At 36.2% G+C, this 23,753-nt stretch overlaps 1 non-coding gene across 1 annotated transcript; it reads right to left on the bottom strand.

The window, feature by feature from the left end:
* Nucleotides 1–3,344: 3,344 nt before the first annotated feature.
* On the bottom strand, nt 3,345–3,416 carry trnap-agg (transfer RNA proline (anticodon AGG)). The gene has a single exon. It is a non-coding gene; the product is annotated as a tRNA-Pro (tRNA).
* Between the last annotated feature and the right edge of the window lie 20,337 nt (nt 3,417–23,753).

Consider the following 23,753-nt stretch of genomic DNA (forward strand, 5'->3'; position numbering starts at 1 on the left):
CCAATTAAAGGACGGGAAATTGCTGACGTAATCGTATGCCTGATAGATGGCCCCAGTGACACCAACTCGAAATCTGATTGGTTAATTTAACAATTCCATTGCCATTTATTTTAAGCTATGGGCGCCTGCACTATTGATTCTGAAGGCCTTAAGGCAGATTTCTTTCACCCTGGCAACACATGATGTCAGCCAGTGACTGAAATATGATTGGATAAATACTCTCATCATAAATATACACTACTGGAAGCAGCGCAACCAAGAGAAAAGCTATGAAATGTAGAGAATAGACAATTGGGAATAATTTAGTACACTTTCATGGAAAAATATATTAAATATATTAAAATGCAAGTCAGTGATTCAGATCACTGCTGTTTAGGCCAGCAGAGAAGGCCTTGCTGGCACTGACGGCCCACCACTGGTGTATTCCCTCCTTATGCCTAGTGTGTCCATGATAGATTCTGGAGCCACAGTGACTCTGATTAGGAAGATTAATGAATGAACCCATTGTGGAATTCAGTTATGTAATGATACACATGTAAATACATAATTAGTCATATTAACATGTTTGTGTTGTAGCCTGGGAATTATGCTCTGTTGGCAAAATTTCCCGTCTTCTGTTTAGGTCAGTAAAACATTTTAAAACTTTATCTACTGCCATCTGTACAGAGTGTGTAAGCTCTTCTCTCTGGCAGTACAGGTCCATCACAGACATAATTAAACTGAACAAAGTGACATTTATAGAATGAGAAATGCAGCATAACTAACCAGGTTTTAGAAATCTTTAGGCAGACTGACTGCATTTACTGTCATGGACTGCTGGACAGTTCCCTGTCAGGACACCAGAGGGCGGTCTGGCAGGGTTTAATTATGTTCCCATGTTTTTTTGTTAACGTTGTATGCACCCTACCGCCCCACTGCTGCACACCTGTTCCTTACTTTTCAATGACTTTATCAGTACCTACTGCTTCTGATTCAGTATCTTCTGCTCGGCCACTGATACAGTACGCATTGATCAGTATAAGTGTGTAGTATAAATACAATATTGATATTCTTCATCTGTCATGTTGACATGGTGACCTGCAACTGCAAATCTGTAACAGTCTGCCAGTTAGAGCACCTGAACTTATTTTAATGATATTTATGGCTTTTGTCTGCATTTTGATGACATTTGGAAGTCCAAGACAATGGAGGCACCAGACAAGTGCTTTTTTTAAATCAAAATACATAAGTATCATCATCATCAAGCACACTGCATAAAATTTACCTCAGGTTTGATTCCCTGACTCCCCTGTCCTCCACAAAACCTTTAAGAGAACAATGGGGAAAATGCCATTGGGATATTTTCTGCAAGGTTGACAATGTTACTTTGGGACACCTTTGAAAATATTATTCTCCTTCCCTAGATTATACTACACCTCTTAAATTAGACACTTCTGTATGTTGTGAATCCCCAAACAAGTTGTACAATATTGTGCCTCTTAGAATACATGACAAATCCTAATTTGTGTTTGTACATATACATGAATGAAAATTCATTCGAATTAATCATGGGGAAAAACTGCAGCAAAGTACAATGAATTAAATTTTAAACAGTACACACCAGCAACAAGTGACACAGTGCCTCTTTATTTTATTCTCTTTCTTCAGCTGCATATGTTACCACAAATGTCTTTTGTGTCTGTGGTTAACTGATAAGTTGCTAAAGGAAGTATCTTTGATATTAAACGTTGAACTTCAAATGAATTATTTCATAGGTTTTTGTACAGTCTCTCAGTGACTCTGTATCACTGTGCTACTACTGTAAGAGCACAGTGATAGAGTGCAGAATCTGAGATCTGCAGATGTTTGATAGTGAGTTCAGTCGAGTCTGGGGATGTTTCTGCATTGAATCGAGAGCCAGAGGGGTTGCGCTGAGCTGAACTTGCTGAATTTGCACCTTTAAGCAGTAAAAACTGTGGTGTGCTGTTAGGATATTGTCTGTACCAGTAAAGCAGAATGCTATCACTGCTTGATTCATATGAACATCTCAGAGTAACAGTGTCTGTTTCCTTCCCCACAATGTTGACATCTTTGTCCTTCGGCCAAATTTTATCAGCAGAACTGCCTGTTGTATTGAAAAATGATTAATAAAAATATAATACAAATATCGAAAAATTCTAAAAATGTTTTTTGTGTAACACCAAAAACACTGACATTAAAAATAAATGAATTAATTCTATGAATATTAGTTAATTCCATTAATTAATTGATGAACTGATGAAAATTACCTGTAACTAGAGTGAGAATCAGTGGTATGTATCTCACTATGTACAGTAAGTTGTATAGTTGATCCATTTCTGAACACAGCTCTGTGAGGATTCTGTATAATAGTGCTGAATGTGCTGAACTTTACATGTCTCTAGAAGGACACACCCAGGAAGTGATGCTGTTGTAGTGTAGAGTCATTAATATGGCTGTGTTGTATTTTAAGATTTATCATCTATACCATACTATAAGCCTTTATCTGTTTGTGTGTTTTTTTTATTATTTGTACATTTATAAATAATTATGATAATTTGCTGTGGAAAATCATAGGAAACTGGATCCAATCTCTCATAAGTAAATTTGCTGTGTCTGTTCCCAAAAGGTAATTAAATTCAGTTCACTTCATTTTCATTCATATCACTTTTAACAATGGACATTGTCTCAATGCAGCTTTACAGAAAAACAGAAATTCAGAATAGAAATTACAAAGTTGAAAATTAACTTTACCCCTAATGAGCAACTCTGAGGCAACAGCGGCAAGAAAAAACTCTGTGAGACGATATGAGGAAGACTCAAATGTGAACCCATCCTCATCTGGGTGATACCAGAGAGTGTGATTATGAATAAATTACCTTCTAATTGTATATTATCAAACATTAAAAGCAGCAGAGGAGATGATCAGATCCACTTGTTTAGTTTTATCATCAACTTTAGCAGACAGACGTGGTGGCATAGGGATTTACCTTTTACCCTCCTTTCTGAAAAGGTCAATGTTAACTTACCTAATGAAAGCCACAGACATGAATATAACAGTGAACATGATGAATGGTGTTAGTAAAATGACAATATTCTGAGGTCTTTCTGTACTCTATTATATTAATATTTCAGAGGTTCATGTCTCCACAAAGTGTGACATTCTCCATCCTGCTCCCCGTATTCCAGAGATAGGCTCCAGGTTGGAGCTTTAATTTTCAGAGGTAATTACAGTGGGATTTGAACCTTCTTGGACCTCTGGAGAAACAAACTTCCAAGCGAGAACCAAGCCGGCAGTGCAAGTTTCCATTAGTTTTATCCCAACCACTCTATTCCATTTAAAACCAGGGCTCGTCCGGAATTTGAACCCGGGACCTCGCGCACCCTAAGCGAGAATCATACCCCTAGACCAACGAGCCAGGTCATCCCTGTTACCTTGATGTGCGCCAATGAAGGTTCACTGTACTCTGTAACTGTATGACCTTCTTGTTCATATGGACTGGGGTCCCAGTAAAAGGAACTCGGTTACACAAAGTCAAGTTAACAATAAAGCGAGGCTCCTGTGGGATTCAAACCTTTTTGGAATCTAGACGCTAAGTGTGAACCAAGTAAGCAGCTCTTGCCATTGGGCCAAATTATGTCATTTACAGGGTTGTTACTGTAGTCTTAGATTTCTGTTCTTGGTGAACAGGAATGAAACCCGATGTGGTCTTTAGCTGTTGTAGCTCATCTACCTCAAGAATTGATTATGGGGCACTATTTCAGTAGAGCTTATTTATTTCCTGATTGTGTGATGGAAACTGTGTTTTTATTTTCCACAATTCTTATTCTTAGTTATACATACTTTCAGGTATCCTGTAATTCTCAAAAATATATTAAAGACCCTGCAAAGACACACATGATGAACACATTAAATAGCATGCTCAGTAAAATAAACAAACAAACAAACATAAAATAAAATAAAAATAAATCAGATCAGCTGCTTGTCAAAAGAGTTGTACAATATCCACATTTTTATTCCTAGAACAGAATCAAATTCCAGCATGTGATCTTTACACTGTCATTAAGTAAATAAACCATCAAACCTGCCACTATTGTTTATGAGAACTGCACTTAATACTGCAGAGTGAGTGAACATGTGGCTTCTTCAAACACACACCTAACTTTTCTATCTGTATTTGGATTCACTTAGAATGTTTTGTCTATTCACTTCAAATAAAGCTCCGTTAATGCCAGGGTTTAAAATATGGGAAAACAAAATGAAATAAAATAGATTCTGTTCTCAAACAATCTCCCGATAAGACGCTTACTGGCTGAGGCGTTAAGCCCTTCGTGAAGTATCCGCAGAGAAGCAGCTCGTAAAACACGTCCACGAGGTTGTAGTGGTAGGCCTGCAGAGAGCAGAAAAGTTACAAAAAGAAATTAACTTTACATAATGGAGTCCTAATGGAGTTCTCTATTATCAAAGTCTTTCAGATTTAAACAGCTGTCATGTTACACAGGCATTCATAAGCTTACACAGGACCGGGAGAGCTCTGCTTTGATGGAGTCCCGATGAGAAGGAGTCCTCAGGAACCGAATCAGAGCCACGGAGGCCAGCTGTACGCCAACTGCATCCTGTTAAAACGTAAAAAACAAAAAAATCTCTGTAATTCACTTATGGTGTTCTAGATGGCTACTTAATTTACACCTTAACACGAAGCAGGATGTAAGCCTAAACATGTCCTGTTCTCCAAAAAAAGATGATGTACTGTACATTTCCTCCCGCCGCCCCATCATAAGTGCTTCTTCTCATCGCAGTTTCATAATAACACATCTAACATTCTGTCACGTTCCTTACAGTAAAAACAGCTTGAGTAAAATAAAGGAAAGGTTTGTTTACCGGTTAAAAGGTTTGCATTACTCATTACGATATTTATCTTAATGATGCTACCAAGTTAATTATCCAGGCTTGCTAACAGTGTAGATAAACCAGTGTTTTTTTCACCCACACCCAGAAATAGAGGATTTTGATATTTTTTTTTTTTTTAAAAAGGGAGAAGTAAAAATACAAAAATTTCCTTTTTAACGCCGAAACGTTAATGAACCTGTGAGTTTGTAAACTAGTTAAGCTGAGAATAAACAGACAAATATTAGCATTAGTTAGCAGTATCTAGCATTAGCATTAGCTTGTGTAAATTCACCGTACACGGTGACTGATTAAAGTCTCAAAAACCTCCTGTCCCAGTCCATCATCCGAAATCTATCTAAATATTATACGGAATAATTATTAAAACCTTCACCCGAGTTCAGCAAGCTTTACACTCTATATGATATTGTGTAAATGAAATGATTAGCGAGGTTCGCTAGCTAGATAACATACATCTGTAACCAAGTCCTGTAATTCGCAGCAAACCTTTTACATTTCCCTGGACAAGCACACTCCACAACTCCTGACACTCTTCCGAGCTAAGGCATCGAAGGATGGTACCATTGGCAACCAGATGGCTAAAATATTAAAAGACTATCATGAACAAGTAAGTGGAATTCCCATTGAACATACTCAAGGGCTGTACAGGTTAAAAACATTATCAATAATTAAAATCAGTTAAATATAATAATGATGAATGTTTTCAGTTGCCAGAAAAGACAAAAACATGAAGGCATTCTAAAACAGTAGTCTATACAAACAAAATAAATAAATTACACAAAGTAGTGTAGAATAACATGCAAGTAAGTGAATGATGATCATTTTTGTGTGTGGATGAACTAATCCTTAAAATGTGCTTGTGCTGTTATTAAACTGCCTAAAGCAATTTGCCTGTTATGTGGATTAGTAAGAAAGTGCCAGGTAATAACTAGTGCTGTTACATGTTGTAGCTAGGTTTGCAGTGTTAGAATGTTGTCTCATCATTAATCATGTTAATAAATTCAAAATGTTGCTTAGTTGGGAATTAAAAGTATGGTCATTTTTTGTTTTGTCTTTAAGGATCAGGATGACATCAGTGTCATTGGAACTCTTGTCCTGGCTGGACTGCCGCTTTACTTGAAGGAAGACTCGTCAGATGTTTTCAAGACACACACGGTAAGGCTCATCAGGACTACTTTCTGAAACATTTTGATCTTTTTGTCGACATCGAAAAAAATACAGCTAGAGTAGCTGTACAGTTGATCATTTCAGTAATCTTAAAGGAAAGGTTTACTCAAATGATGATTATATAATTCATTTACTCACCCTCGTGTAATTCCATTAGATTTTTGTTAAAGGTACGTTTAAATCTTTTTCTCTCCTTTTGTCTGTCCAATTAAAGGCAATCTGTATTTTCAAGCTTCAAAAATTACTTTGATTTAGACTTTACTAAAATATTAACATGGTTCAACACACACATTAAACACATTATCTAAATATAATATCTAAATTTGATGTGCATTGTTTTCTGTATGTTTATATCATTGTCATATGTAAAGCTCATACTCCAAAGTCATGAACATGATCTGCACTATTTGCAGAGGCTTGTTATGTTGTAATTATAAGGTTTAGTTTATTCTAATGGGAACCACTGGTATTAATTTTGTTTTGCCTCTTTGTTTTTTTGTTTGTATGTCTTGATTGTCCTTGAAGATGACGTGGTGATGTCTTCAAAATCCTGGGTCAGTGCTCTGATGCTGCTTTTTGGGCTGCTTTATGCCCTTCATATCAGCTACCCCAAGAAGCTGACTTTTTTTTTTTTTGGTTCCTGGAACCAAGGAAAGTTCGATTTTGCTTAGTCTTTAAATCTGTTTGTGTTCAGGTAACAGATGTAATTAAGTCCAAATAACATTTTAGCTACACAAATGGTTTGAGGAAACCGATTGCCTTAAATGGTTTGAGTTGACTGAACTCAAATTAATCAAGACTAACTTTATCAGTTTGTGTTCTGTCAACTCAAACCATTTAAGGCCATCGATTTCCTCAAACCATTTAAGTAACTATATATATATATATACTTTACTACTTTTTTATTTATTGATTTATGCCACAGAATTACCACAAACATTGTTTGTGTCTGTGGTTTTCTGATAACAGGTTGGTAAAGGAAGGATCTTTGATGTGGTTTTAGAATCTTCATTTATACTGGTTTATACGTTTTATTAATATTGACTTAAGAAATAAAGAAATGTCTGGATGAATAATAAAAAACATAGTTATTAATTAATGCAACTAATTAACTCATTAAATATGATTGTAAGAATTAAAACTTTTGGTAAACTGATTAAAATGAATTACCTGTAACTAGAGTGAGAATCAGTGCATCTGACTTCACCTCTTAAACATATCTTTTGGAGTTAGAGGTCAGGGCTGTGTCTCAAAAGACACAATAACTTACAATACTTTAACCTTTCATACTAACTTTTTAAACTTTTTAACCATGAAGTTATGACATTGAAAACTCACAGCTGAAAATGTTAAATATGAATTCCACACGTTTACTTTCATTGTTGCTTGTTTTAATCTGCTTCTGAGAGAAATTCCGTTTCCAAGCACGTCATTTAATGTGTTTGACTTCATGCAACAGTATTAAACTCATGCAATATACTGTAGGGATTAAGTTGTAATGTTTTATTTATAAGGCCATATACATCAACGTGTTTGGAGTAATGTTCGAAGCAGATAAGTTATACCTACCTTATTATTAAAACAGATGGATGTGCATGCAATGAGTCAAGTTTCATTTTTATGCACTTTTATGCATATGCATAAGTCGTTTTATTAATACCTTAATTTCACTATACACAAATAGGCCTAATATATTATTCATCACTCTAAACATGTTAATGTAAATAATGACATTATTCTCAAAATATCACGAATTTAATCCCGTATTGCTACGAATCTTGTGATTTTTACGTTATTCTCATAGTGTTAACTTTATTCGCGAAATATTACTACTTTGTCACAATTATATTTAGTTTGACTTTTTTTCTGGAATAACTACCAGTTAAATTTTGCATTATAATGACTTTAATCTGAAGAGGTTTTCCATTTTAATTTTTATCTTTGCACAGGCATCTTTAAAGTTGAACAAAAACAAGTTCTGTGCAAATGGCAGGACAACACCAGCGCAATTAAGTATTTACAAAGCACATAAAATACTTCGCAGCTTTACACTCACACAGTCACGGGTAAATTTATATATATTCATTTAAAATGTAAATATTATTATATATGTATTAAAGTATTAAAATATATACTTTAGAAACTGTGTTTATGTCTTTCAGAATGTATTGTGGATGTTTTCTCACAATCACTACATTACATGTGCAGTTAACAAATTTACTGGACACTTTTTAATGTAACGTGATAAATTACAAGCGTATTTAACAAGAGTATGAAGACTACATAGCAAACTTTGAGTGATTATACTGTATAATGTGCTCAGGCCAGAGGTGTACCATGTGCCACCTGGTGGACATTCTGTGAAGTACAACACATGCATTTAAATACCAAAGCGCCGACATCTGTATACATCAATTTTATTTCTAAAGCACATTTCAATTCAACCTTAGTTTGCCAAAGTGCTGTACAAAAATAAAGGGAATAAAAATAAAAAAGGATGAAAGCAGGAAAACACATACACATTACAAAGAATTAAAAGCAGAAGAAAAGAGATGCGTTTTTAACATAGATTTGAATTCAGCTAACGTGGAAGCAGTTCTAATGGGTGATGGCAGGCTGTTCCACAGCTTAGGACCAGCTACTGCGAAGGCTCTGTCTCCCCTGCGTTACAGGCGAGACCATGGTATTCACAAAAGATGACCATCTTGGGATCTAAGTGACCGAGCAGGATTGTAAGTGGTGAGTAAATCGGAGAGATATCTTGGAGCTAAGTTGTTAAGAGCTTTATAGACAAATAACAGAATTTTGTAATCAATTCGATATCAGACTGGCAGCCAGTGCAGGGAGCGTAACATTGGTGTGATATGGTCTCGTTTGCAGCTACCCGTGTTTGCAGACACCAGAGCATGCAATGCATACCAGTTACTCTGATTTGGAATAAATTAGCCTGCATTAAGCTTTCAGTAAATGAACAATTATGGAGTGTCATGTGAGTTTAAATTGGGAGTGAGCAGAAACAAAGTAGCTTGAAGACAACTGTCATGTAACGTTTCTAAATGAGCAGAATGTTCCACCAATCAGGCATAACATTATGACCACCTGCCTAATATCATGTTGGTCCCCCTTTTCCTGCTAAAACGGCCCTGACCCGTCATTCACTGTGTATTCTGACACCTTTCTATCAGAACATTAACTTCTTCAGCAATTTGAGCAACTGTAGCTTGTTTATCAGATTGGACCACATGGACCAGCCTTCGCTCCAACCACTGTTCCTTCCCTGGACCACTTTTGATAGATACTGACCACTGCAGACCGGGAACACCCCACAAGAGCTGCAGTTTTGGAGACACTCTGATCCAGTTATCTAGCCATCACAATTTGGCCCTTCTCAAACTCACTCAAATCCTTACACATGTCCATTTTTCCTGCTTCTAACACATCAACTTTAAGGACAAAATGTTCACTTGCTGCCTAATATATCCCACCCACTAACAGGTGCCATGATGAGGAGTCCTCAGTATTATGTCACTGGTCATAATGTTATGCCTGGTCAGTGTATACACTCAATAAATGTAGAGCTGTGAGGCTATTTTGTTTAACATCAGTTCATTAGCACAGTATGTAGTTTTTGTTGGTCATGTACTATACAAAATGCACAGCACTAACACATTAATGAGTAAGAAAATGGAAAGGAGAATCTTTTTCTCTGTTAGCTTTGCTATCACTCTGTCCTTCTTCTCTCTCAGCTCTTTTTCCTGCTTTCACCAAAAGAGCCTGAGCTGCATCTACCAACATAATATAAAGAAAGCATTTCCACAGAATGAATGAATCATGTGTAGTACATTGTCTACAGTCTAGTTGGGTTTCCTGTCACTGTGTGCACCAGAGTAGTACAGTTTAGAGTCTGTCACTGCTGCAGAGGAGATGAACAGATCCACTTTTGTCAAACTTAATGAACAATCATGGATGATGTTGTATGGCTGGTGTTACATGTTCACTAGCTTCATTAATTAGCATCAGAGGCTTTGGTCATAATGCAGGTTTTTGTTAATAGGTTTGCTAGGATTTACTAGGTTTTTGTTTGCTATGAGACACATTGCATGATCACACCAACTATACCTTATAAATAATATAAACAGCTGCTTACTGTCCTAATAAATGATCATTAACTCAGAATTTATTTTTATTAACTGCTCTATCCTGGTCACATGTCCACAACTGTCTATATACACCTACATTCATTCATTCATCTTCAGTAACTGCTTTATCCTGGTCAGGGTTGCAGTGGATCTGGAGCTTCTCCCAGCAACACTAGTCATGAAGCAGGAATACAAATTACAATGGACTACACTGGGTTGTGGGTTGTTTATTAATTTAATTACACAATGTATAGACCAGCAACATCTAGCATCTGAAACATGTATATTTGTGAGTTTACCATGAATATTGTGTAGTTGCTGTGTTAATCCCTCATTATTCTTTTTTTCTCAGCTATTTTCTCCAGCTGTAAATGTTATTACAAAAGTTGTTTGTTTCTGTGGTTTACCAAAAAGTTGATAAAGTGAGTCTCTTTGATCTTGTGGTTTAATAAACGTCATATATGCCATTTACAGTTTTTGTAAAGCCTTTCAGTAACTCTGTATTACAGTGCTACTACTTCAAGAGCACAATGATAGAGTGCAGAATCTGAGAGCTTTAGACCTCTGATAGTAAGTTCAGTAGAGTCTCTGCTGGTTTTCGACTCTAATCGATGATCATCAGGAGTGCTCTGGTCAGATCTTGACCTTGCGCCTTTATACAGTAAAAACTGTGGTGCGCTGTTAGGATATTGTTTGTACCAGTAAAGATCAATGTCATTGCTGCTTGACTCATATGAACATTTCAGAGTAACAGTCTCTGTTTCTTTCCTGACAATGTTGGCATCTTCATCTGCTGGTCCAATTTTATCAGCAAAACTGCCTGGTGTAAAAAAAAAAAAAATACAAAAAAATATATCAGTGAAATATTTTTCTTAAACCAAATATTGACTTAAGATATCAAGAAATGACTGGATGAATAATAAAAAACATGGTTATTAATTAATGCAACTCATTAAATATGATTGTAAGAATTAAAACTTTTGATTAACTAATGAAAATGAATTACCTGTAACTAGAGTGAGAATCAGTGGTATGTATCTCACTATGTACAGTAAGTTGTATAGTTGATCCATTTCTGAACACAGCTCTGTGAGGATTCTGTATAATAGTGCTGTATGTGCTGAACTTTACACGTCTCTAGAAGGACACACCCAGGAAGTGATGCTGTTGGAGCATAATTTTACACAGATCATCACTTCACAGTATCAGTGACAGTGAACTGAGTCACTAATACAACACAGAACTATTCCACTGTTGCTGATCAACGTTTTGTGTGATTTGTTTTGGATATTTTTGGATGTTTTATTTACCTTTTGCTCTCTTTTTGATCTTTTGTCTATTTCTGCACCTTAGTTTATTAGTTATTCCCCCTGATAAATCCAGGATTTACTTACAGTAAATAAAGTAATTAAAGTTATTTAATTACACATTAAATTAGTGGTGTCTGCATCTACATCTGGAACCAATATTCCATTTAACTCCAAACTAGTTTCTATAGAAAACAAGCATAACATTTAAAACTAATCCACTTGACAGTCATGTTGTTTGCATGTATTTTTCAGATTCCATCTAGAATAAACCAAATAAATCAAATGTAGCATTAATATTCTAACTTTAATGGTACAAGAATGTCCAGAACAGAGCGTTTACTGGGTTTCTGATCCACAGTGTCCACTGGGTCCATGCAATAATAACCAGTTACACAACAAACTAGCTGTATGAGGAGTTGTTAGTGAAGTGCAGTTTGGGCTTTATTCTACAAACAATACAACATTAGTTAACCTCTAATATTGTGTCCATTAAAATACAATGTTACTACATTTGATGGTTAAATGATGGTTAATGTGAAAGGATGATGATGAAGTGAATGTAAAAGTGTAAATATCTCCATCTTGTGAGAAAAGCATGGCTCTTAAGTTGGTAAAAGGAAAAGAAGAGTAAAGCTCAGTGTAATCACTGCTTGACTCGTATGAACATTTTAGAATAACAGAGTCTGTATCTTTTCTGACAATGTTGGCATCTTCATCGGTCAGCCCAATTTAATCTGCTAAACTGCCCATTATAAAGAAGAATATAAATAAACTATTTAGAAGAATAACAAGTAAACTCTATGTCACAACTGTTTACTGTGAAAAGTAGCTTCCATCATCTCAGAGAATGTGAGCAGGTTGTGTGGTGCTCTAGTTCTAGACCCACAATAAGATAAGTGACTGCGCCATCTTGTGTTCACTGAAGAGAAAAACATAACACACTAATAAATAGTTTTATAATTTAGCAAATTAAAATTTCTCCTTCCCTCTCTCTCTCTCTCTCTCTCTCTTTCACACACACACACACACACACATTTTCATGAACACACCCCTATTACACCAATAAACTTATCACATGCAATTACAATTGTGTAGTATGAAAGGTTCAGTGACAACAGCCTATGCAGGATTATAAAGTAAATAAAAGATTTAAACATTGCTTGGTGAAATATGTTTATGGCTTGTTAAAGTTGGGCTGTCAAAATACATAATACTTAAAATTAGTAATTGTTCTTTATTATAACAATGACACAACACCACACTACAAGAAAACACTTTAAGCAGAAGGATTTTAACAGTGTGATAGCACAGTGACACAGCAGGTAGTGTTGCTGCATCACAGCTTCAGGATCCCCAGTTTGATGATGTGTTCAGGTCACTGTCAGTTTGTGTGCAGTTTTGCATCACCTCCAAAATACATGACAGTAATAAATTTACTAATATATTCACTATGTGTAAATAAGTATGTGAAAGGGTTTGTGTATGGAGCTCTGCAAAGGACTGACATCCCATTCAGGGTGTTTCCTACCTCATGTGTGGGACAAACTCCACATCAACCATGACCCTGATCAGTAGAGAGAAAGAGAGAATCCCCCAAAAGGACATGTAACTTTATCTAAAGCATTGGCAAAACTTCTTTCAATATAACAAAACTGTGTGAAAGTTTTTGTACAGTGCAGCTGGATTTCCTGTCACTGTGGGCCTCAGAGCACAGTAGTATAGAGCAGAGTCTGATACAGCAGCAGAGGAGATGATCAGATCCACTTGTATAGTTTTATCATCAACTTTAGCAGACATTCTTGGGTCAGTGTTGGAAATTAGATTTCCTTTTTGGTCAACAATAAGAAGGAACTCAGGTGTAGATTTTGGATATTGTCTGTACCAGTACAGGTAGTCTGATGTACGACTTGTTTTGTATTTGCAGGACAGAGTAACATCATCACCTTCATCTACAGCTTCAGGAGTGATATCTGGTTCTATTGAATCTGCCATGGAGTCACCTGTCATAGAGAAGAGAACATAAAGCATTTACTCTTTAAATAATCAACAGGAAATACTTAAGTCAGACCCACACTCTGCATTTTCACACTGCATCACCACACAGACTAATATTTAATATAATATAGTTAATATTTCTGTAATAACAAAAAGTCAATGTTAACTCACCTAGTGAAAGCCACAGATACATGAATATAACAGTGAACATGATGACTGGTCTTAGCTCAGTGAAAATAGTGGAGATCTTTCTGTAATCTAATATGTTAACACCATAAAGCTTCAAAATTGCTCCACCCCACAGCATCACATGACAGTGTCACCAATGTTGTTGTCAGATTGTTGATTCTTACTGAAACATCCTGGCTTTACATTCAGCCTCATATGGGAAACCTGTCCAGAGGACACTTAAGTAAACACATACTGAAAGCAGGAAATTAATGTATTTATGTTATTTTACATATGTTAGTGATATCTCTAAATTAGAGAAAGTTTGTGTAAACACCAGCAGGCAGATTAATGTTAGAATCACTAAGTGGAAGAGAATATGATTTATTTAAGAATGAGGAAGAAATGAGTAGTTTCCCTTGGTAATTAAGGTTGAATTAATCCCTTATTTCTCAGCTCTAACAGTTAAATCTGAAAAATAAAACTTTCCTGTACTCACAATAGCATCAGAAGAAGAGAAAGAAGAATAAAGGCACATTCACATATAAGTTTCTAGTTTTTAATGTTTCTGACACAGCAGGTGTCAAAGAAATGACATTAGATGAGAATTTATTCTTATGACAGTTTAGTGTTAAGTGGACAGTTGTGTTGTTTAATCAGAATGGTATCTCTGAAATTAGCTTAGGCACTAAGAGTAACCAGGGCAGGGGTTAGGATATTATATCAGCAGTATGTATGATAGAAGAACAAGTATACTCTATGTCTCAGAGAATGTGAGCAGGTTGTGTGGTGCTCTGGTTCTTGACCAACATTAAGATAAGTGACTGTGTTCACTGAAGAGAAAAACCTTAACACCAAAAAAATTGTTTTATAACTTACCAAATTTATATATGTGCAGAAATATCATTGAAACAAATAATTGTTTCTCTCTCTCTCTCTCTCTCTCTCTCTCTCTCTCTTTCTCTCTCTCTCTCTCTTTAACACACACACACACACACAGCCATTTGCTCACCCATTCACACCTAGGGGCAATTTAACATTATCAATCAATCTACTTAGACTAGCTTTATTTAGATATTACTTCAAACTTGTTGCAAAATTTACACTAATAATATTAAAAATTAGACGATTGTTCAGTAAGTGGCAATATACAGTATCTCACAAAAGTGAGTACACCCCTCACATTTTTGTAAATATATGGCAACCTGTAGCTCTGGTGAACTCCATACCCAAGAGGGTTAAGGCAATGCTGGAAAATAATGGTGGCCACACAAAATATTGACACTTTGGGCCCAATTTGGACATTTCCACTTAGGGGTGTATTCACTTTTGTTGCCAACGGTTTAGACATTAATGGCTGTGTGTTGAGTTATTTTGAGGGGACAGCAAATTTACACTGTTATACAGGCTGTACACTCACTACTTTACATTGTAGCAGAGTGTCGTTTCTTCAGTGTTGTCACATGAAATGATATAATAAAATATTTACAAAACCGTGAGGGGTGTACTCACTTTTGTGAGATACTGTATGTCCATGTGTCCATACAGCCCTAAAACATCAGGCATGTGTGGCTTGGGGTGCAGTCAGAATTCTAATTCATCCCAAAAGTGTTGAGTGGGTTTGAGTTCAGGGCAGTGTGCAGGTAATCTCATTTTATTCCACACCAAACTTGTAATAAACATCTTCATTGAGCTGGAACATGTTTTTGTAAGAATATAAAAACATCCTATACAATTGTGCAGCAGTTTGGAGAATGCCCACATACTGGTGTGATGGTTAGGTGTCCACAAATATAGCCATATTGTACATATTCAGGACTTTGTTAGAATTAGTATTGTTGTAATAATGTTGTAATAACTGGTTGTGCATGTCAATAAAGAAACATATGTAAAAATATGTTAATATAAATACTGAACCCTTCTCAATATCTCAGTACCTCAGGTTATGGACTCTCCTTTCATACATATGCATACTTGTACCCTTTTTAAAGGGCTACTGCAATATAAGCAGAACATTCATAAAGCTGCAACAAAATGTTCCCAGTTATATATTTGCTTGAAATCTAATTTGTGCAAAGCCAATATTAAGTTATAACTTGTAGTCAATTCACAGACAGATTAAAGTGCACAGTGGAATTGCACATTTTATTAGGTAGAATGTGTGTGTGTGTGTTCAGTGATTGTTTGCAGTCCGAATGGCCCAGGGGAAGAAGCTGTTTGTAAGTCTGGTGGTGTGTGACTTTGTTGACCTGAAGCGCCCCAGATGGCAACAGGTCAAACAAGTGATGAGCAGGATGTGAGGAGTCTCCTGTGATGGCCTTGATTTTGCTGAGGCAGCGGGACCTGGACATGTCATCCAGGGAGGGCAGAGGGCAGCCGATGATTTTTTGAGCTGTTTTTCACCCTCTGCACAGTTTGTCCTCATCTGTGCAGCTTGCGTACCACACACCCAGACAGTATGTCAGTGTGCTCTCCACAGAGGTCTATAAAGTTTAAGCCCTCAGGTAGCGTAGCCATGTGGTCTAAGGCACTGGATTTAGGCTCCAGTCTCTTTGGAGGCAGAGGTTCCAATCCCACTGCTGCCAGCTGAGTCTTTTCAAGGCAGGGGTTGTGGGCTCTGGCACCACAAAGGCTTTACAGGGGTTGTGGCTCCTGTGCCTTCTGCAAATGTGCTTAAGAGTTGACGTTAGCAGGCTGCCTAGATGCAAAAAAAACCCAGCATGCTCACACTGTACCGGAGCCCCCAGACCCGGGTGCTGAAATAGCTCCGAGTTTTTGGCAACTGGTGTCAACACCTGGCTTTGAACGCTGCTCTGTTTCACACCTTGCTTTTTCAAAAGCAAGTCCAAACAACCACAGAACGGTACGCGAAACACGGTTTCAAGGCAGTGTGAGCCGTGATCAGTTGTGCCCTTACCATGGTTACGAGCTACCAACAAAACAACAATTCAACCAAGAATAAAAATTCGACATAAGAAGTGGTGGCCAAGAGGTTTGGGCAATGGAGTGCAAGTGCCAGGTGCACTGAGGTGTAAGGTCATGTGGGTGACCTAGGACGCCAAGAGGTTAAGGAGACAGACTGCTAATCCACGTGGGATGGGCTCCAGTTGCTTTGGGAACAGGCTTGTTTAAACGCCTTGGGTTATGGCGCCCACTACGGAATTGTCGCCATCACTGTGGACATACAGACTTGGGTGCCTAACCTATTCTTGACGAGGTGGCCGAGAGGTTAAGGCGATGGACTGCTAATTCTTTGTGCTCTGCACGCTGCGGGTTCGAATCCCATCCTCGCCACTTGTGTGACCTTCAACCTCCTCTTTGCATACAGAATGCTTTGTACCTGGTCTGCCAGACCATGCTAGAGGGGAGCGAAAAAGCTCGTCCCTGGGTCTAGGTGTTTTGCAGCCGTGGGCTGTATTTCCATGTTGGTTGGACACAGATGCTGTAAGGCTGACGGGTCGCCACTGGAGATCCATGCAGATCAATGCAGTGCGCAGTCCCGAAGACAGCAGCCCGGATCGTGCACCTTTCTTGCAACAGACTGGGATGCAAGTTCATTTCAGCAAACCTTGTCAACAAGAGCCTAAGGCTGTCAATCCACTTTGCAAAACCTTTCCTGGGTTTGGATCTTGAATCACATCTGGTAATGGAAGCGCGTGGTACAACCATTGCGACCACCTGCCAGAGTGCCTCTCTTTCCCGACCTGGCAGACCTCCCTTGACCAAAGCCCCCAACTCTCCAAGGGCATGGGTAGCGTGGCCGAGCGGTCCAAGGTGCTAGATTAAGGCTCCAGTCTCTTCGGGGTGTACGCTCAATCCCACCGCTGCCAGGTGAACTTTTGGTCGCCAACAGCAGAAGGTTGTTCCTTCACCCACACCTTCAGGAGTGTGCGGTTGAGCGCGAGGCCTTAATGCTGAGTTCACACTGCAAGATTTTCAAAGTTGTTGGGTCACCATTGTTTTCACACTGCACGACTATCTATCGGCTTGATTTCTGTTTATTTCTGATAAAACCTATAACCTCTAATTAACTATAACATCGTGCTCCAACACTCCGTCCAGCGTGTATCCAGCCTTGATGCCCAATGACGCCTGAGATAAACACAGGCTCCTCGTGACCCGAGTATAGATCGGATAAGCGGTACAGACAATGAAATGAAATTGTGCTCCAACCAAAGCCGTGCTTGCTGATATAGAATAGAATAGAATAGAATAGAATAGAATAGAATAGAATAGAATAGAATAGAATAATGAAAATAATGGAAAATAATGAAATATTTAAAGAAATACAAAAAACATTAAACTGTCCAAGGATTTCCTGTGAAAATGATACAAATCTAACCCAAAAATAATCTGTTTGCTGTTTAACTCCTTAGGAGTCGGGCAAGCCCGCCAGTGGGAACACTTGCATTTTTTCTGGTAACCGTGAAAAGAGCTTAAAATGCTCCGTCATTTTTGATCATACACATAAGTGTAGTACATCATTTGAATCTGTAAGGGTCTACTTTTATTCATGTACACTCACAATATCCACAAAACATTGTGCTTTTGTAAAATAAAGAAAATAAACAGGGTGCACTTTCAGCTGTCTCAGTCTCCATGAAAATATTTTTGAAACGTGTCACTAAATGGACTGAAACTGCGTGAATACTGCACACACAGACATGAGAAATATATCTATAGAAAGCTTAAAGGGTCTACTTTTAAATGATGCAAGTCATATTTAAAATCACGGATTATGTAATCCGTGTGAAACCAAGGAGAGGCACAGAATTTCTGTCGCACTTCATTATCTGATCTATATGGTAGTTGAGTCAAATAAAGTCACAAAGTGGATTTGTTTAAATACCAGGCTAATTACTTTTCTTATTGTTTATTCAGTTATGATTACCTTTAAAACTACATTTATTTATATAGTTGACACTTCTCAGTTCCTGCTGATTTATTTAGAATTATGAACAGAAAGTGGGCAACAATTTGTAGAGTCTGTCTATGGGATCATAGATCACAGGGTATGATAAATCACAGAGGTAAAATGTTTGAAGATGCACTGCCACATTTCAGTTAAAAGGAAGCCATTTGATTGCTTGTTTATCTTTATTGATTAACTCTTCCTATAACTCTTTTGACAAACTTTGCAACCTGAATTTGAACATTTTATTTTCTTGGTCTTTGACAAAACAGTTTTAATCCTTTCTCAACAGCCTTGCATTATGTGAAGGGAGTGCATCCTCAAACCAGGGTATATAACCAGGTATCTTTAGAAAGCTGATACTTGTAAGCTTACTGTTCAAGACTGAGAATTACTCAAGTGCTTATTAACAGCTATAATCAAGAACCAAAGACATCCAAAGAAGTACCAAGTTTGTTTTCCTTTTGCTCTCTGGATCTTCATAAAGCTTCTTGAAGCTCCACCCTGCAGTATCACATGACAGGGCTGATTGTTGATTCTTACATTTGAATCCAGGATTTATTGAATTTATTGTTTGAATGAAAACAATTTTTTTGTAAAATGTCTTGCTAATGTTAACATCATAAAGGTTCATGAAGCTCCACCCCACAACAACACAAGGTTAAAGGTAGTTACATATGAAAAATACAGCATTAGTACAAGTGCACTAGAGATTTTAAACACAGTTTAGTCTAAAGTGGACAGTTGTTTTATGTGGACTGGTATATCTGAAATTATCTACTAATGAGATGAACCATGGCAGGGGTTAAGATAATATTTGTGCAGTATGTATGATAGAAGTAGAGGTAGAGCCTATATCACAGAGGGTTTATTGTGAAAAGTATGTGAAAAGAATGTGCAGGTTTATATGCTGCTCTAGTATTCAACCCATCATAAGATAACTGAGTTCACCATCTTTGTGTTCATCAAGGAGAAAAACCTTAAGACACAAAGAAATGTTCACAGACAAAAAGACGCTTTGAGTCATCAAAAAGAGTATTTAAACTTTGCACTTCATATATTTATAAAGGATTTTTTCTCTGTAATACTGTAATACATTATGTGTTAGTTTTTGCCTCTTCAAGGCAGTGGTGGTGAACTTGCTGTTGTTCACTGCAACAAACTCAAAAGATTCAGTGCTGCCTTCCATGATATAGTGTTGGTATATTGTATATTGTAAAATTCTGCTGTGATGATTGAACCAAGCTTTTTACTTTTTATTTCAGGTTATCAAGGAATATAGAATAGAAATTGTGTGTATAGGTGTTCTGCAATTTCAGTTTTCTTTCTTAATTAAGGCAAACCAATGACAAGGGATTCTTTTGATGGTTTTACTGATTCTCCAAAGATTGTTTCTAGACTGCAGTAAGATCACAAATCATGCAATGCTTATATATAAAAGAACGGAAGATTATGTATAGCATATATTATTATACTTATATATATTATATATTATTGTACTTATAATCCAAGAAGTCAGTTCTGAAGGATGTGACAAGAGGCTTAAAACATGGCCAACAATAAGATTACGCCATCTTGTGGAGGAAGGAGAATAATAACAATTTGCAGAACTTTATTCAACTTCTGAACGTACAGAGCCTCAGCTGCTTTATTATATAAGTTTTGATTGTTTGAATAACAATGTAGAAAATAATAATAATAATAATATAATTTAAAAATGATATAATAATTTAATTAAAAATACTGTTAGTCATTTAAAAATGAATTAACTTATTGTTTTATGATCCAGCAAAGTGATGCTGTGTGAGCTATAGCATGATGGCTCTATAAATAAAAGTGTATTTTATTTTAAAAGCATTGTAAATTCTTATTGATTTTAAACTCAGGTTGCTGTGTAGAGTTTTGAATGCTTTGCCAATATCCACTTTGCTCCTAGACAAGATTAAATAAAATAGTTACAGATGAATGAATGAATGAATGAATGAATGAATGAATGAATGAATGAAATGTGTCAATAATATAAACTTATTATAAATAATGAGAACAAAAGGGAAAGTTTTCCCCAAAAAGCCATGTAAATTTTCCCCATGTAAATTTCTTATTGGCATAACTGCTTTCAACATAACAAAAAAGTTTTTGTACAGTGCAGCTGGATTTCCTGTCACTGTGGGCGCCAGAGCACAGTAGTATAGAGCAGAGTCTGATACAGCAGCAGAGGAGATGATCAGATCCACTTGTTTATCTTCATGAACTTTAGCAGACATTCCATGGGGGATGGTGGAACTTAGATCTCCACTTGGAGTAACATAAAGAAGGAACTCAGGTTTAGAGTTCATATATTGCCTGTACCACTGCACATTATATATGGTATCACTGAAGTCTTTGCAGCTGCAGGACAGAGTAACATCATCACCTTCATCTACAACTTTATGAGTGAAAAGTGGCTCTATTGGATCTGCCATGGAGTCACCTGTCATAAAGAGAACATATTGTATTTTTTCTAAATAATTTATTAATAAGGTATTACATAAATCATACTCACAATTTACTACTTTTTAAAAACACATCATGTTTTTTGTGTATGTGTTCATCCTTGATTCAGAACATATTATTTTTGCAATAATAAAAATGTTTACTCACCCAGTGAAAGCCACAGACACATGAATATAACAGTGAACATGATGAATGATCTTAGCTGAAGGAAACTATTCTTTCTGTACACTGATATGTTAACATCATCAGGATTCATGAAGCTCCACCCCACAGCATCACTCACATGACAGTGTCACTAATGTTACTGAAAGATTCTTGATTCTTACTGAAGCATTCTGGCTTTACATTCAGTCTCACATGGGGAACATGTCCTAAATCTATTTTAAACAAACAGGAAAAGCAAAACTAAAAGCAGTAACTGATAATAAAAGGTAATAATCACTATAATAAAGTTTAATCATGGAATTATTGAAATAATTATTATACAAACATTAAATCACAATTTAAAAGGCATCTGTTGTTGCTGCTGTCATTTGGAGCCATTTGTGCCACATTCTGCCTTATAGTCTGTATGATTCTTGATGACTGTTGTGTCAGAAAAATATTTTTGTATCATGATAAATCAAGATTTCTAAATTTTGTGTGAATGATTTTAGTTGTCATGTTCAATCCATTTTATTTTTATGGTAACACTTTACAATAACAGTGCATGAATAATCATGAACTAATACCTGAATTATTACTTACTTAAATCTGAACTAATCATGAGTTAAGGCATGTACTAATCACCAACTAATAAAGAGCTAACCTTAACTATGCTGTGAGTCTTATGAATTAATGTGTGAATAATAAACCACCTTACATACATGTTTGTTCATTTACATAATTTGCCTTGTGCAGCTGCACACGCAAACATCTCTGAATGACACTGGATTACACTCTAATAATAAACACCAGTAATTTCATCTCAACCCATTTTGTATCTTTCTCCATTCATTTCTCTTCCAATCCCACTGTAGTATTAGTATGTGCGCTGGGTGACTCGGGTCCAGGGCTCTGCTCCTTTGAACACAACATAACATTCATTATTTTTCCGTGTTTTTAGTCTTAAATGTGGCTGTGTTTGTTTTAACTACTGGGTCTATGTTAATCAGGTCTGCTGGCTTTAAATCCTTCAACAGTTACACTGCTCATGTTTCGGTCACTACTCCTTCAATATCATTGTGGCACATGACACATGATTTATTTACTACACTTCCTATTTCTATAAAGTAAACATTTTCTAATCTACAAAATATATACAACACTGTAAGGCTTCCTATACTCTTTATTGTATAGTGGTTATAACTCAAATAATGCAAGTGAAACATATGACTTTTCTTAGCAGAATAAACTCAAAAGACAATATTATCATGTAGCTTTGTATAAACTCCAAATGTTATTAACCACTTATGAATGTTGCTTTGGTTGTCACTTTATTATGTGGACAATAAATATGCATTCATCAAATGTATTTATTAGAGGATCCGTCTAAAAAGAAGAAGATTTTTGCATAATGACGGCATATTAATAATACCTGTGGTGTTAATGAAGAGTTAATGACGATCTGGAACAGTATAGTAAAGTGGAACACAGGACAATCTATTACTAAGGACATAATAATTACTAATTTAATTTCATTAGAATTGATTATATCACATTAATAATTACTAATGAAGTGTTACTGTATTGTTACTTAATTACATTTGCATATACTTGGCTTGAAGTAATGCATTACTTCAATAATCTTTTTTAATCAAACAATTCTTATTGTGAAATTAAATTCTTCAGCACATTTATAGTACACCCTTAGAGTCTAAACAAAACACCAGAGGCACTGCAGTGACTGATACAATTTTAAAAATTCCCATAAAATTATAATAATATAAAACCCCTAATACAATTTATAAGCATCTTGTATTAAGCTCAATGCTCTTTTAAGTATCTGTGGTAATTCAAGTGTTTCCTTAATATCAGTGCTGGATCAAGTGCTATTTTATAAGCTGCCAAATAATGAAGAGTGAAGTCTTTAGTTCACTAGTGTTACATTAAAACTCAGCAATTTAAATTATTTAAAGACATATTGATATTTAACGTTGTTTTACATTTTTATTGCATCAGGAGAATAACAGCATGAACCTTAGCAGAAATAATTATTTTTGATAATTATTTATCAAAATAATGATAATTTGATACTGATCTACTATCTACTGATGATTTTGAATTTACATGCCATGTTTGGAGGAATTCTGTCTCTAATGTGATTTATAACGAGTATATTTATAAATCACATTAGATTTTTGACACATGTATTATTAGGAGACAGTATGTTCATTCAGACACAAATCTATCACTTGTGAGCCTCAGTGATGAATCTCTGCTCCTCTGCTGGTCTGATCATGGAGACAGTCTTGGATGCACATTACAGAGTATTGTGACTAGCTCTGTACCAAGCTGTTTCTCGTGTTTCTTTGTCTGATTGCTGTTGTGGTTTTGATCTGATTTTTTCATCGGTTTTCTGAGTCAGTCTAGTGTTTTTGGATTGGTTTGCATCGTGGTTCGCCTTTACGGTTCTCTGACCTTTCTGCTGGTCCCTGATTACGTTATTACATTTACCTTGCCTG

The sequence above is a fragment of the Hemibagrus wyckioides genome, unplaced genomic scaffold, assembly GCF_019097595.1.
Source record: "Hemibagrus wyckioides isolate EC202008001 unplaced genomic scaffold, SWU_Hwy_1.0 Contig5, whole genome shotgun sequence".
NCBI classification, from domain to species: Eukaryota; Metazoa; Chordata; class Actinopteri; order Siluriformes; family Bagridae; genus Hemibagrus; species Hemibagrus wyckioides.